Here is a 14,071-nt window from a genome sequence, read left to right as displayed (position 1 = left end):
TAATTTCATGCAACGAGTATTCTGCAAGGAGTCTAGTGTCATCGTGCTGGAGCTGGTGAAGTGGATTTGTGGGGTGGAAAAGGCAAGATTGTTGAATCTGATATGGATGTCGCATTACCATTGCGCTCCCATAAATTTGATTGTTATCAAACAGCTGATGTGCCTCGTGCATGATGGGTGCCTATGGTTGGGAGAGATGATCCCTATAACTTATATGCTGATCCATAGGATCACCCTATTACCCCATTCAGGGCTGAATCTAGCCAAGGCATTTGGTGGAAAGATAGGCGAGCGCGACCTTGCCAAAGGATGAAGGACAAGTTTAAGCTTGTCGAGAAGTCGCGCGGATATTCAATTTCAAGTATTACGGATCCCATGGTGAAGGTGGCAACCCAGATCTTGGATGGGAAGGAAATGAGGAAGTGTCACGCAGATGAGGTGCCGACACTAGTTGTTTCATTAGTAGCCCAATGCATGGAGGGCGTACAATTCAATTGGGCGTGCTACATGTGTAGCGAGTTCCTTGCAAACTGCAGGGAGGCACAAGACCACAACAAAACATTCCGCTACTCATGGATTTTGTTGTCGATTGTGTTGGTTGTGTGGGAATTGCCATAGGACAACCAGTTTCCTCCGATCACGAAAAATTTGCTAGAAGCAGCAAATTTTTCTTCGCTATGGGCCACGAAGGACGTTGAGCAGGTCCGGGAGAGCAAGGTGTTTTGGGTATTGATGGAGATGAGCATTAATATGGCCATCAAATGAAAGCCATGGTTGTCACCAACTGTCTTCAAGCAGTTGCTTGGGTACACATAGTTCAAAGCGGACTTCCATTGTATCTCCATCCGAGTGCGCAAGGACCCAAAACAGAAGTGGTATGATCTACCATACCTTGCGATGGATGATGCCATAACAATGGTCATCGATTGTTGGCTAGCTGAGTGGCGCAGAACATCGGATTTGTCTACCGAGTCTAGTAAGTCCGTAGCAAAGCAGAAGAAGGAAGAGGCCCAGTCGAAAATTCAATAGTTGGCTGAAAAGAGAAAGAAGGAGGTTGAGGAGAAGGCATGCACAAAAGTGGAGCACACTGCCAAGGAATGGGAAGAAGAACATGACTTTGACAGAATTTAGAAATCCCCTTAACCATATATAGAAGAAGAAGAGGGATCAGAGCAGGGTGGTGTAGATCTGGAAAGCACTCCCTTCTAGGTGAAGCAGAACAAGGAGAAGGAGAAGGAAGGGTTGCACGAAAAGACTAAGGTCACTAAGTCATCCATAGATCTGATCACCTTGACAAAAGGTGACTTGGATGACATTGGGGATAAGGTCAGGGATACGACAACGGAACTACTATAGTAGTTCGAGCAGTAGTAGAAGCAAGCTTTGATCACCATACAAACGGGTATGTGTAAGTTGCAGATCCAAACTACTCAAGTGCAGGTAGGGGTAGGGAATAGCAGTGCAACGTCGACTAGTTTAGTGCCAGGAATGACTGAAGCCATGGAGATGGTTCACTCTTTGGATCCTCGGGCCGTCATGCTGCTTGATGGAGCCCTAAGCGTGGAGACAGATGCTGACAAGGCTAATTTAAGAAACATTGGTCTTAACTTAGCTGTGCTCCCAAGTGAATTCCTTCACATGTTGCAAGAAGGTGTGATCGCAGAACTTAGGGCCCAAGAGCAACACGTGTTGAGTGTGATTAGGAAGCAGAAGGTCAACAATGAATATATTTTCGTTGATAAATCGACAACGATAGATAACTAGAAAAAGGTTCAGGAGAATAATGAGTGCACCACAACAGTAGTAGTAGAAGCCTACAAAACTGTTCGAGAACTGCACATCCTAGAAGAGGCATCGTTAGAGGCCAAGATTCAGAATTTGGTTTTAGGTGTGCGCGATGCTCGGACTAAGATGGCCAAGGTTCAGTTTGAGCTAAACCTCAATATTACAGAGCTCAAGTTGAGGGCATAGCATTCAACTCCACTAGAGGTTAGAGAATAGCGCGAGGCAGTTGTTAAGAATGTAGTCGATGTGGTAGATGCCACGGTGATAGAATGCATTGCGCTCTTTAAGCAATCGATGGGGGTCCTCACAAGTCTGCAGGAAGATCCCAACCTACAGAGGTTGAATACTGAGGCAATGGAATTATAGTAGCAGTATAATGAAGCCAAAGTGACAACATGCACCATAACCATCACACAGAGATTGGCGAAGCTGTAGGAGGCAAAGGAACTGAAAGAACAAGTGGAAGCATCACACCGAAAAGAGGTAGTCCTCAAGGCTAGATTAGGGCCTTGGATGGAGGAGGCCTATGTGCTCTCCGCCACCATTGGGGAGAAGTTAGCCAGCCTTGTAGAAATTTTGAATAATATGACACATATTCAACAGAGATTATCCTGATCATACAATTTAAGCGGAACATGTATAATACATAATCTCCTCTACGTTGATCATCAAATTACAGAAGCAGAAACATCCACAGGCACACATAGAAGCATCAATTAAACTCATAAACACAGTATGTATCCCGGGGAAAGCATCTCGCTAAAAACCCCACACTATCTGTATATTATATTGATTGAATCATGTAACAATACAAAGCATAATACTTCTCACAAGTATCTCCACCTGTTACACACAATACAGCTCAGATTTGATCTCCAAATCTCTCCCGCTGCTTGCCTGCCTCCACTGCTCAAACCTGCTCGAGAACTGATGAGAATAGCTTCCCAAACTCGATTTTACACTGCAAAATAGTCACCCACACTATGTTGGACGTGAGCAACAGCTATAATATCATGAATATACGTGAGCAAACTCATTGGCATACTCAATCCTTTGATTGTGCAAATCATCATGCACAGCTATAGTCACAACTGATAGCAATCTGATCCTCTAACACCTGTCCCTACTGAACTGAACATGCACTGACATGCAACTGAGTTAACTGATGTATTCTATAGTTGCATTATGAGTTAATAACTTGTGAATTAATTAATAACTAATTCACCCAACTCATCTTTAGTCTATTGATCAGTTAGACTAAATACAACCAGTTTAACAAAGCTAAACTGAACACAACTCCATCAACTCTACCTCCAGTCCACTAAACTCAACTCACTTGAGTTCTAACTGAAGTCATGCATGCACCAACTCAACTGACTCATAAGAAAAACGAATTTCCTTCTGACAGCTGCATGTGCCACTTTCGTAGCTCAAACTGAAGTGCTCCAAGAGAATAAGATTAAGTTTATAGTCCAAATATTATTGTGAGATAATAATATTTGACTTTTCTATTTTTGACTTTGATCACTCACACTGTGATCACTCACACTGTAATCAATCACACTGTGATCACTCACACTTTCATCAAAAATAGAAGTCCATCTATTTTTCCCAACTTGATCAATCATCCATAGACATGATCCATATGTCTAAAAATAGACATAGTCTAAAAATAGACTTGCGCCAAAAATAGCCTGCGGGCCCACTTAGTGAAGGCGACTCTTTTCACTAAGCTCCATCATCTTGTTGCACTCTCAACAAGCATTTCTTGTTGCACACTTTTCAACACTCCCTCTCAACAAGAAAGGCTTCCTCTCAAACCCGATCCTGTAACTCTGGAATGTTCTCCATGCAACACATTTGGCCGGTCCACTTGCTCTGTCATCAAAGTCTCTGACTGCTATTGCCTCTGTCAACTGAAACTCTGCATCTCTGTGCTCTTCAGTATCTGACTGCTCTAGCCTCTGTCACTTTGATCTCTGACTGCATCCGTGCTGCTGCTGGTTCTATCTCCCAGCATTGCATCCGCACTGCACCTCCCAACTGACCTCCCTGTTGGGATAGAAACACCCTCTGGTGCTGAAGCTCTACCTGCAGCTGACAAGTGCTCCCTCTCTGACATCTGCGCTACTGCAACATCTCCATGCATCTCGCACCATTGCACACCTCTCTTGTGCCACCTAGCACTGTGCAAAACACTTGTGCCTCTCGCATTGCTACAGCCTGCTAGCTATGCGCTGTCCTGGGATTCCCTGCACTGTCGCTCTCTCTGCCGCTCCATCCGCATCTGTCTCTACCCAATCAGTCAGTTCCTGCTACTACGCATCGGGGCTCCTGTAGCAAGGTCTCATCCAAGAGGTTGGGTACCTCAAGGATCCTGCCCCTCCTCCTTGGGACAATCAATCCACATCACCCCACCTCCTACCTGGAGGTATGGCTGCATGCGATCCCTCAGCCCACCTGGCTTGAAGTTTCCCCCTACTGGAGGTCTCTAGATGAGTAGATGTCTCTACTCGATCTCCTCTCAGCTTCCCCTGTTGTGGCTCCTCCACAACCTCCTGAAGCTGCTGCACTAATCGTGGCTCCTCGACAATCGTCTGAGACTTCTTCTGGCTCTGCATGTTGAAAGGTAATATACACTCCCTCTCAACCACCAAGTCTCCATCAGTTGCCTCACTGCTCAAGGCTTCGCATGCATCTTGAACCTCAAGAGCATACAGGTTCCTGACTCGTAAACCAATCTCATGACAACGAAAGCATCTCACCTTCGCCTTGTCAACCTTCTTCCCACCACTGGAAGAACAAGATTCGGAAAGAGAAACCTTCTCCTTCCCCTTCTTCACCTTACTCCCTAAGGCACAGTTCTCCTCATCCTGCATGGATGAAGAACCGTCTCTGGTGCTCCGTCTAATCTCCTCCTGCATCAAATCCGACCATGGTCGTTCCCAATTTGGCAGTTTCTCCCTTCCATTCACCGAGTCCTGGTAGCTATGCCAACTCTTAGGAAGGTCAAGGAGTCCTAGACTCACCATCCTCATCATCAACAGTAACCCCCACACTTCCCAGCTCATCTCGACACTGAGTGAACCTCGTGAGATACTGGGGCATACTATCTCCATTCTCGAACTGAATGTTTCTGAGTTTTATCTCTTGCTTTGGAATTAAATTCGAATTCCACCAGCACAAAAACTCAACTGCTTCCGATCTAGAATTCGTGAGAACAAATTATTTCTTGTACAGAGATTGACTGTATGGGCATTCACCGGATATCTCACCTTCCAAAAGAAGGATGAATCCAGAGGCTACCTGGCCCGATTACAGACTCTGCCTGAAGAAATAGAATGTAAACACTTCCTGAATAGTAGATCTGATGATCAATCCTCGCTTGATATCCTGTAAAAATCTCTTCTACAAATCAAGTTGCTCTGATACCATGTAGAAATTTTGAATAATATGACACATATTCAACAGAGATTATCCTGATCATACAATTTAAGCGGAACATGTATAATACATAATCTCCTCTACGTTGATCATCAAATTACAGAAGCAGAAACATCCACAGGCACACATAGAAGCATCAATCAAACTCATAAACACAGTATGTATCCCGGGGAAAGCATCTCGCTAAAAACCCCACACTATCTGTATATTATATTGATTGAATCATGTAACAATACAAAGCATAATACTTCTCACAAGTATCTCCACCTGTTACACACAATACAGCTCAGATTTGATCTCCAAATCTCTCCCGCTGCTTGCCTGCCTCCACTGCTCAAACCTGCTCGAGAACTGATGAGAATAGCTTCCCAAACTCGATTTTACACTGCAAAATAGTCACCCACACTATGTTGGACGTGAGCAACAGCTATAATATCATGAAGATACGTGAGCAAACTCATTGGCATACTCAATCCTTTGATTGTGCAAATCATCATGCACAGCTATAGTCACAACTGATAGCAATCTGATCCTCTAACACCTGTCCCTACTGAACTGAACATGCACTGACATGCAACTGAGTTAACTGATGTATTCTATAGTTGCATTATGAGTTAATAACTTGTGAATTAATTAATAACTAATTCACCCAACTCATCTTTAGTCTATTGATCAGTTAGACTAAATACAACCAGTTTAACAAAGCTAAACTGAACACAACTCCATCAACTCTACCTCCAGTCCACTAAACTCAACTCACTTGAGTTCTAACTGAAGTCATGCATGCACCAACTCAACTGACTCATAAGAAAAACGAATTTCCTTCTGACAGCTGCATGTGCCACTTCCGTAGCTCAAACTGAAGTGCTCCAAGAGAATAAGATTAAGTTTATAGTCCAAATATTATTGTGAGATAATAATATTTGACTTTTCTATTTTTGACTTTGATCACTCACACTGTGATCACTCACACTGTAATCACTCACACTGTGATCACTCACACTTTCATCAAAAATAGAAGTCCATCTATTTTTCCCAACTTGATCAATCATCCATAGACATGATCCATATGTCTAAAAATAGACATAGTCTAAAAATAGACTTGCGCCAAAAATAGCCTGCGGGCCCACTTAGTGAAGGCGACTCTTTTCACTAAGCTCCATCATCTTGTTGCACTCTCAACAAGCATTTCTTGTTGCACACTTTTCAACAAGCCTACAGACAACACAACATAAGATCCAAGCAGATAATGTAGGACCAACAATGGAGTGTTGTAGCATTTTTTGGTTTTGGTAAGTTAGAATCAATTAGTTAAAAAATGAAAATATATTTAAAAAAATGTTAAGCTAGGATATGGACAAAAATAATATTGAATAAAAAAATGTTAGGAAATATTTTGATAAATATGTCCATATCAAATAAAATGTTAGAATAGATGCCCTAAAAAATGAAGGCAAAAATAAAATGTTAGGTTAGAAAGAAAAGAAAAAAACATTAAACTTTGAAAACATTACAAATCTAAATGCCACTACTTTAGTCTAGCTTACTTCTGCAAATAAAAGTTGTGTGCAGTTTGTTTAAAATGCCACACTAGTTTATACAATCCAGTTATACTGTTTAATCATGATTGGATTTGTTTTAAATTTTGTCAATAGGTAGCAAATAAAATTGGCTCAACAGTTTAAACTGAGCCAATGGAGAAAATAAGGGATAGAGGTAGATTAGGCATAAAAAGGAAATGTTGAGTCGCTAACTTAAATGCACTCTAAAAAATAAGTGAAAATGTTAGGAGTAAAATGGGTAGGTAGACATTTGAAATGTAATTGGAGCATCAATTTTTTTTATCCTAAGCTATAACATTGGAAAAACATACATTCGATGATGGGTTTTAATTAACCTAAAGTTTTAAAAGTTGCAATGTTGTTTCATGAATATTTCCATTCATCCATTTATTTGCCATAACCCGTAGCGGTCACATCCGCCCTCAAATTCATGACCCCACCATCACTTTTGCTTATGTGTTAAATACCCCCCATCTCACCTTTCATCCTGCATGTGCACCCAAAATCTGATGGCCCACGTCCCTCCTTGGCCCTCATTCACCGTCCGAACTTTATCGGCCGGGGGGTGGTCCAAAATGGGCAGTTTCCAATACCGCCGACATAAACAACCTTTTCTTATTTTTAGTGTTTTGGGACTTAAAATCCCCAAACTACTTACCGCCCCACCTTACCCCTGAATGCAGTATATCAAGTGACCGTTTACCACCGCTCCACATCACGCTCCATGTCACACTCCACCTTATGCCTACTATCCAATCAACTGCCACCTATCCATTATCCATTCAATGTCACTCATGTGAATTTATGATTCAAAATATCATTATTAATCCCGTTGGGTTATTACTGAAAAATTAAAATGTTCATTTCCACCCCACTCAGTTTTTTTATTTATAAACCATGTTAATTCATGAGAATGGTTACACAGTCCATTTCTGCAACTAAATTGATCATTGAAGGTTTCTTGCCTACAGCTCGACCACTGTCCAACATTAAGTAATTATTTGTCCTGTTCGAGAACCCAACATCCAGGTCTACTTACCTCTTTTATCAGTTATCTTTTTTTACTGTAATCACTCTCTTTCAGACCAATTTATGTCATTTTCAATCTACACTTTATTTAACAAAATGCCTCCCAAGGGAAAATAACTTGCAGAAGTCCTAAATCCTTTGAGTCATCGACAGGTCAACTTCCATCATACCCCATTAGTCGACAGAGATTGTAAAATCATCGAGACTTCTTCTCAATTTGATTTATATGAAATCTATTATTGGATGGAAGATCAACTAATTAACCAAACAGATGAAATAGGACTTTGGCATCCCAATTGCCTCACTACATTTTCCCTCAGATACATAGAGTACCTAAATTTGTAAGAAAATGCCATGACTCTTATGATCCCACCCAAAGAGAGATTATTTCACCCATAGGAGAAATACTCTGTTCAATTAATTATGATTCCATTGAAAAAATGCTACAGGCCCCTACTACTACACAACCCATCTTTTTCCCATGAAAGCCTGATAGAAGCCTATCAAAAACTTGACTTTACTAAAAGATCCCAAACCCTTGAACTCTTTCTAGCTATTGATAGTCCTCTGCCTAAAAGAAACCCTCCTTATGATTCAGCCATGTTCCCTGATAGAACCAAGAAAATCACCACTATTTTGTCCTATCTGCTTGGTTATAACTTTGATCAAAATGTCAATGAAGCCATCCTTGGTTTCTTATCCATCTTTTCTGCTGATTCCAAACCCACTGTTATTTATGATTTCAGTCATTTCATAGCTAAAGCCATACATGAGAAATTTGTCAAGTTTAATACTGAAGAAGTATTCAAGTATGCTTCAGTACTTGTTTACCTTTTTATATATTTTTAGGGAGACAAATTCCCATTTGCTTTAAAGAAACTAGATGAGGAAGGAAAACAACAATTTGTGATATTCTGGACTTCAATGGGAATGAAGGAGAAGGAAGAGTTTACATATAAATAGTTCATAGCACTGTTTATTCATCCAGCTATCAGTCTTATGAGCAGCACTCTAGTACCAAGGATCAGTGAGGAGATTATCAAAGTATTACAGTTGGTTGATCAAGCTGCAACAGGGGATTGGTATTGCTACCAGAACTATACAGGGATCAGGGTTTATGGTTGTGAGCTTCCACCCTACAAACTTCCCAAGACTTGGCTATCAGAATCTTTGCACTGGAATATATAAGGAAGAGGTTAAATGCAGATGAAGTGCACTTTGTGGCTACAAAGAAGAAATCACAATTTAAGATGAAATCCCAAGTTGGTCCATTCATCTGCAACATCAGGGCTGTAGGAGAGGAAGCAGACAAATTACTAAAGGAGATGAAGTTTGGTCTCAGCTTCACTTGGTCTTATGACCCAATGGGAGTCATTTCCAAGCTCAGGGTGGAGAACAAATTTATAGAATATCATCACATGACCAGGCCTGAGATAGAACAATATAAAAATCAGCTGGAATGGGTAGAGAAAACCATCCAAGAGGCTGAAGAGCAGGCAGTTTCTACATCAAATGTGCAAAATCCACTTGCACAAGAAAAGATAGCCAAGAGAGGGAGGGAAGAACAGTCATCCCCTACAACTGAAACATCAAGCCAGGATTTTAGGATTGTGCATAGAAAGAAGAGACATAGAATCTCTGTGATTGTAGGTGCAACACATGAGTCTTTGAAAACCACAATTGATGGACTTGGAGAGACTATGCTCCATACACAGTCGGGTGCATAGTCTACACAGTCCCCAACTCATTCCACTACTTCTCAGGAATAGCAGGTAACCCAGACTAGTGGAAGCACTTAGAAGGAAAAGGAGGAAGACATCTTTCATGTTTTCAGTGAGATAAAAAAGAAGAATGAAGAGTTGAATTTGAACACCTACACACAGTTTTGGAAACATTCCTCCAGTTCTCAGGCTAGACTTCTTTCAGTCTTTGACTCTGAGAAGGGTAAAATACAGTTGGCTTATCTACAGGCTTAAGTTCCATAGCTTAGGACTGCTGCTCAATATCAAAAGCAAACCTCTTTTGAGTTCAATGTGAAGGATGTGCATCCAATTGATCAAATTGAGATGCACAAACAAATTGGGCAGATGATTACTTCCACCTTGATAAACACTGCCATGAGTTTGTCAAAAATGCAGGTTACCTTGGCCAACACTCAGTCACAGCTTAAGTTGGAGAAAGCCTCCTCATTAGCAAAGGATACCAAGATTCAATCCTTGGAGAATCTAGTGCTGAAGATGGAATATGATCCCTCAAACATAAACGTTACAGAAGAGATTATTAAGTAAAAGAATGCTGAAGTTGTAGCATTAAAGAAGCAGCTGAAATTTCCAGCTTCTGAGGACCCAATGGCCAAAGAAATCGAGTAGACATAAACTTAGAAGTATGACATGATGAAGCTCATCATATAGCAAAATATGTAGATAAAACAAATGGAGGAGCAGATGGAAAAACTGGTCAAGGAGAAAGAGGAAGCTGTAAAAAAGGCTCAAATTCAAACTCCAATGGATATAGTACCCCTTGCAGTAATCCCTGTAACCAAGATTCCCACTTCAGCTACAACATCAACTACAGGTACAATAGAAGGAGTTGAACAGCTTGCTGAAGTTGTTTAGAACCTGTTTATCCAGACAGGAGAAAATAAGAAATTAAAGGATGAACTCAAGGAGTTACAACTTATGAAGTCAGTAGCAGACAGTTCACATGTAGCTGAGTTGAATAGAGTCAAAGGTCAAATTGAAGTACTACAAAGGGAACTCAAGGAATCTTTCATTGGAAACAAATTGGGTTTAGGAAAGGAAATTTTGTGGGAAGAAATTATAGAATCAATCAAGGATATTTGGCCCTATATCAAGATAGTGTTTGATCAGAAAGATCTCTTAGAGAAAGCCCAGGAAGCAGTTGAAACCATTACCAAAGAGCTTGAGGATATGCCAGAAATTGCCTCTGATATAATCAAGTTCCTAAACTCAAAAGATAGATATGAACTTGAGGAATTAGGCATAAGTAACATAACAAAAACTATATTGGAGGTAAAGAAGATCATCACCAAGAAAAACCTCATCCTTCAGCTATAGGAAAAGTGCAGCAATGTCAATACCATAGTTCAGAGGTTTTTCAGTAGGATAGAACCCTTGACCAGCAAGGGTTTACCCTCTATGCTTGTGATCAATGACAAATTGATGCCAATTGAGGATTATGTTCAGAAGCTGACAGAGGTGGGAAAACATGCAACTTTAGTTTCAAACATAAGAGGTTCAACAACACCAACACTTATAGTAAATACACTCAAGGATACTTTCTTTATTTTGAATGAAATCAGACACATATTTTTAGTAAAACCCACTTTTACTAAATATACAGAGATGGATGAAGTTTACAGGAGGGTAACCAAGATTTCTATCCTTGATAAGAAATGCTAGGAAGAATTGACAGATTTACTTGACTAGAAGGTAATCAAACAACAGTCAGCTAGCTTCAACAGTTTTCAATTTTTCTGATGATAGTCATCGACACCTCAGCACCAAAATATTGCTAGATAAACTCGTAGTTTTTATTTTTGATTTTGTAATAATCTATTTTTGTAAAAATAGTTTAGGATATTTTCTCAATTCTACTGTTGTATAAATAACCCTCAGTATCATTAATATAAAAGAAAAGGATTCTAAATTCTGATTTACACAGTTTTGTGTTTCCTGTAAGTTTTTCCAGTACTATTTATTATGTTTTTCTTCATATTCTTATGTCTTACAGAGATAAATAGGTAGGAATAATTGATTTTCAATCTATTCCTCTAAGCTTCTAAAGTGATAATTTGTAAAGAGAATGAATTAATGAACTGTTTGTTTAATTAATTCCCTCTAAATCAATAAATCATCAACATCTTTTGTAAGCTTAAGCATATTCTGTTGAACCTTCTGAACATAGTTTAAGGGTTTTCATACTTATGATTATTTAATTTTCAATTTGAAGACTGTAATAATCATATCATTTCTCTGTTTCTTCTCACCACCATCTTACAAGCTAAAATCACTGTGTGAATTTCAATAGCATCCCTCTGTTGAGATATTGATATTATTCAAAATGTTAAGCCTCACTGTTTTAAATCTGTCTCCTACATTGGTCCTCCAAATTAAAACAAAACCCCCAAAACAATTATCTTAGATGCCCTAGCATGATAGCTAACCATTACCATCTCAGAGATACAACACATGGCAGCTGGTGGAGTAGGTCAAGCAAGCGGCTATGCAGTGTACAATTGAAGTTGTAGTGGTGCAAGTGGAGCTGGGAGGTCTTCGTAGTAAGATCTCCACGCTAACAGAGTGACTCAGGGATGAGTCACCATATTTGTGTTGGGGGCCTGTTGGGACAAGGTCCCCTAGGGTCAATTTTGGGGCTAAAAGCCCAAGTCTTGGGGCAAAAATCCCAAGTTTTTGTATGTAAAGTGTAAAGTCTCTACAGTTTATGGTCGCAGAGCACGTAGATGTAAAGTTTCATAAAGGGTTTCCACCCTTATTTTATGTAAGTTATGTCAGCTTTAGAGGATCTAACCATGGTCCACGGACCATGGGATTGTATAAAAAGGAGAGTCTTAGAAGAGTCTAAGGCGGTTTTTGAGAAGTAGTAGTATTGATGATGAAAGTAATGAGTCATTAGCAAAAAGAGCGAAGATTTTTAGAGTAGAAGAGAGGCTCTACAACCGTGTGTGCAGAGGCCTAGGGTAGAAGTCCATAGCTGAGTGCGCGGACCCCTGCAACTGAGTGCATAGGGTAGTTAGAGTTTGTAAGAAGATCTGAAGTATTAATAAAGAATATTACTCTGGAAATATTTGTGTTTGATCTATTTACTTCTGTTATGAATAAATGTGGTTATGTTATGATGAATAATGGGTTCATGATTTAATGATGTATTGATGCACAATTCTGTATGTTTTACATTGGTGTCTGAACGCAAGTAATAATATCTACTTACATGGAGAATATCTTAATGCATGCTAAATATATCAAACACTTAAACCGATCTGGATGATAAGAGACTTAGGAATAATTACAGAGGCGCATAAATGGTTGATTCGCCTATTTAAGGTCTGCAAAAGACTATCGTAGACCTTCATGAAGGTCTAGAGGCTATTAAGAAGAAGTTATATTGATAAGCCTCGAAGCCTGATCGATCTACGTGAGGGTAAAATTAAGGCATAAAATGACATCACTACCATCTCTAGGTGCGGAAACTTGGTTCCAGCATCCCCCCATATTGATTTTGGTGAGACTTCAGTCCGTGCTCCGCGGATTGATACCGAAAAGGCCAAGAGTGTAGGGATTTTCTTGGCTAACTTAACGCTGATCCTAGGTCAGGTCCCACTAAGCCAACAACACCGTAGGATTTTGGACCCCCCCCCCACTTACCATATACCGCCTACCCCCCCTCCGAAAGTGGTTTCGTCTCCCCCTGCAACCCGCCTTCCCACCAAATATCACCTCCAAATCTCATCTCAGCTACCATTCCCATCACCCCATGTGTCCCTCCTCATGTCACTCCCACCAACAATCCCACACCATTCACCCACCTATCCTCGATTGCCATGTCCATGATCATTGCACTCGCCATTATGGTTCTTTTTGTTCACCCGCACCGTTACAAAAATCAATGTAGTATCACAACCATTAATCCAATGGTTAAGCCTAGTCCACAGCTAATAAAAATTGAATTTTCATCTGCGATTACACCTTTCTTTATTTTCCTTATGAATATTGCTCCCACCCCTATTGCGCTTTGATCTCACAGCAACGTTCCCATTTATTGTCTCTGATAAATCTAGAGGTACTATCACTAAAAGTTTCCACCAATTCCTGAAACTCGCTATGAATTGTTTATGTCAAATTTATTCCCCTATCCATTCTAATACTACAATGGCACCCAAAGTCGCCCCTGTAGTGAATCCTATGCTCACTCCCCCTATGGACTTAGACCACATTCCACTCGCTAACAGAGACTACAAGATAGCCGAAACACAGTGTGAATTCAACCTCTTCGAATTACATTGTTAGTTTCGGGATAATTACCTTAGTCAATATGATGAAATAAACCTTTGGTGGTCTAGACTTCCTCTGTTTGTTTTCCCCTAGTCCTATCATTTTCCTGAATTCTTTTTAAAATGCCAAGCCTCTTACCTTTCAAGTAGGAGGGCTATTATTTCTCCAAATGGTGAAATTATCTTCACCATTACATCTGATAGCATAAATAAAATGTTG

This window comes from Pinus tabuliformis, chromosome J, assembly GCF_031772625.1.
Source record: "Pinus tabuliformis cultivar Carrire ecotype Pingquan chromosome J, CPIR1, whole genome shotgun sequence".
In the NCBI taxonomy this organism is placed as follows: domain Eukaryota; kingdom Viridiplantae; phylum Streptophyta; class Pinopsida; order Pinales; family Pinaceae; genus Pinus; species Pinus tabuliformis.
The sequence above is the reverse complement of the archived record's forward strand: the minus strand, read 5'-3'. Positions refer to the sequence as shown.